This window comes from Puma concolor, chromosome A1 (assembly GCF_028749965.1).
Source record: "Puma concolor isolate L17-30 chromosome A1, mPumCon1.1.hap2, whole genome shotgun sequence".
In the NCBI taxonomy this organism is placed as follows: domain Eukaryota; kingdom Metazoa; phylum Chordata; class Mammalia; order Carnivora; family Felidae; genus Puma; species Puma concolor.
The window spans coordinates 175,170,615-175,173,744 of record NC_141667.1 but is presented as its reverse complement, the minus strand read 5'-3'; the positions used below and the strand labels follow the sequence as shown (position 1 = coordinate 175,173,744).

General features: G+C 52.3%; 1 non-coding gene across 1 annotated transcript; it reads right to left on the bottom strand.

The window, feature by feature from the left end:
* Window positions 1-1,459: 1,459 nt before the first annotated feature.
* On the bottom strand, window positions 1,460-1,532 carry TRNAF-GAA (transfer RNA phenylalanine (anticodon GAA)). The gene has a single exon. It is a non-coding gene; the product is annotated as a tRNA-Phe (tRNA).
* Between the last annotated feature and the right edge of the window lie 1,598 nt (window positions 1,533-3,130).

The following is a 3,130-nucleotide window of genomic DNA, read 5'->3' as shown; positions in this document are numbered from 1 at the left end:
TTACCATCCTACAAGGACTGTTACGTGTAAAGTGAAGATAATGATGCATTTTTTATTAGGTAATCATGAAGATGTAATAATTTCTGGCCCACAGTGGGAGGTCAATAATTAATGCTCAACTGATGAATGAATGAATAACCTGAGAGCACACAGTACTTCATAAAGGCGAAGTACCCTGTCGACCCAGGAGAACAAGAAGATCTGCAAGAACCACTACATAAGTCCCACAAGCTGTCAGTCATGTGCTGATCCACAACTCACCACCCTGCTGAACTACACATTCCTTTTCTGGAGCCTTGAACAAATTGAAATTTCTTCCTTCTTTAATTCAAATCTACATCCTTGCTCCTGCTCCCCCTGGGTCCTGGCTCAGCTCCCAGGAGCCACACAACATAGAATCGGAGGGATGGCTGGGCCTCCTTTTTTTTTTTTTTTTTTTTTTTTTAGGCCACACCACCTAGATTAGCGCTGGGGAGTGGGCTCCCCCCGGTAGCTAGGAGAGTTGATCACACCCGGAACGCACACACTCACTGTGAAAGCAAAACCTCTCGGAAAAAGGTGTATTTCGAGCACGTGACAAAGTTTTATTTCAGACTCGCAGGTAAGAGGCAGCAAAAGGAAAAGGTTTGTTCACAAAAACAGTCTTAGGAAAGGGCCCTTTTGGAAATACAAAGGAATTTCTAGATAAGTGGATCCTCAAACTTTAGCTGCCTCCGAATCTCACTCGCAGGGCTGTGACACCTACAGCTGGAAACCAGTTTCTGATACTGTAGGTCCGAGGTGGGACCCAGAATTGGCATTTGAAGCCCTTGCTGCTGTTCCGGGGACCACACTTTGAGAAGCACTGGCCTACACTCGAAATAAAGTTGCTCAGGTGCAAGATCGATTTTACAGAGCTGTGATGCTGCCGCGCTCTTCCACGTTTGGCAAGTAACTCAGGGTTATGCCCTCGGAGCGGTCCTGAGTGCGCCTCTACCCGGAGATACGGAGCCGCCCGGTTCCCCTACGGTCAACGCCCGACCGGGGCCACTTGAGCGCACAGCAGGGTCTGGCTTTTCAAGTTGGGATACTCGGGGAATTTCGCTTGAGGTGAAGTTGTCTTTCGTTCCCCGGGAGGCAGACGGAGCGCTTTCTCGGAGCAGCACCCTCGGGTCACCGGTGGCGCGCCGGGCGCCGGGAGCTGCGGGACTCGGGTGGGGCGTGGGCCGCCCTGCCGCCAGGCCCCGCATCGCGCATGCGCAGCAGAGCCTCGGCTGCCGGCCAGGAAGGCGCCCCGGAAGTGGCGGTGCGGGGCGGCCGCCGTCTCGGGGTAGGGGGCGCTAAGATTGGCTGTTTCCTTTCCACGCTCGCTTATCCTTCAAGTCCTCGTTCTCCAGTGGGCTGGCATTAATGAACCAGGTTACTCAGGGCAAGGGATTCGTTGGAAATTTGACTCCTTTAGGGACTAAAAAGAGAGCGCTGCCGAAACCCGGGATCGAACCAGGGACCTTTAGATCTTCAGTCTAACGCTCTCCCAACTGAGCTATTTCGGCGCCCCTTCAGTTTTCTTTAAAGTAGACTATCACTGAACTATTTGCGTCCGCCCCTTCCGTCTGTTCTCAGTCACTGCTGAAGAGTGTTCCTTCCCGGTCACTTAAACGCTTGCGTCAGAACTCCGCTCTGCTCTTTACCAGCCTAAGCCGCGTAAACCTTACTTTCTTCAACGTAACCGGCATTTCTGACTCAATTATCAGCCGCGGGGCCGCCGAGCGCGCCGGAGCGCCAGCTGCCCGGGACGCGGTCCGGCGGTCCGGGCCTCGCGGCTCCTCCGCGCCTCCCTGGGCGGGCTCGTCCCCCCAGCTCGTCCCCGCCGTCCGCGGGGAGCCTCCTGGCCCCGCGAGGCAGACCCTTCCCGCCGCTCCGCGCCGGCCTGTGATCGCACACGTGTGTCACCACGGAGATGAAGGAGCGGACAAGGGCCTGGAGGCAGGATTGAGCCTCCCTGCGACCCTCCGAATGCCCCGGGAACATACCACCACTCTGCACGGAGTCTGCCTGGCACACCGAGGGCGCTCCGTAAGAGCTCGGCGAGCTCATTAGGGACGATTTTCCAGTATCAATGCTACTCCTACACCCGTAGACAAATGTTTCCGAGGCGTCCGCTACGTGCCCGGCGCAGACATTCTGCAAAGCCCAAACATCCTATTGTTTTCTATACTTTTTCTTTCCGATTAATTCGTGATTTTCTAAAAGCCCTAATGATTACCGTACCGCCCTTTTGGCCCGCCCTTTAGAGCTCTGAAATTAGGTGGAACCTTCACAGGCAATCTTGAGAGATGCATGGATGAGTGCATTCGAACGTGAAAGAAAAAAAGGATGAAAGATTGAATATTGGAAGCGTTTGTAATCTCTAAGGTGCAGAGTCGCTTTCTGAGTTCCTTTGTTGTGTCGAATGCAGCTAAGAGAAGAGCTTGAGATTTAAAAGACCTTGTAGCTAAGGAGGAAAAAGAGACTCAAAAGACCTTGGGGTTGGACGTTGATCTGTGAGGGCTTTGTGGGGCTTAGAGTGGAAGAAGAAGAAATTCGGAGCACCTGCCTGGTGCAGATCGTACAGAAAGAGACGAGAAAAGAGAATATTTTTTACGGGCTTTCTTGTGCCATGAATGTAGGTACCTTTCACATTCTCTTCAGCACATTATAGGTGAAGACTTGAACCTGGGTGGCTAGGAAAGTGGCAGGTAAGTGTTGATGGGATGGGGGGGGGGGGAGAAGGAAGGTCCAGCGTCTAAGGGGAGATGGAGGAAAAAGGATAGGACAGAGAAGAGCACAACAATCAAATTTCACGTTTTCACCATGCCATGCGATAAGATCCTTCTGCAAATTACACGATCATGGAAACTACGTTGTAGCGGTGATCATTTGTTGAGTGAAGACGCATCTCAGAATATTAGGTGTTGTGATGCATGTCAGGATGAACTGGGTGGCCGCACAGCTTGGCTTGCCCAGCACAGTCCTTGTTTGCACCTGTTGTCCCAGAACCTTGTCATGGTTAGTTAGTACCTCTTTCACTCTTTAAAAGTCTCCAGCGCCTGGAAAAATAAACAGTGTGATCCCCCAATTTATCAAGTGTGCAAAAGGGCCACAGCTTGGT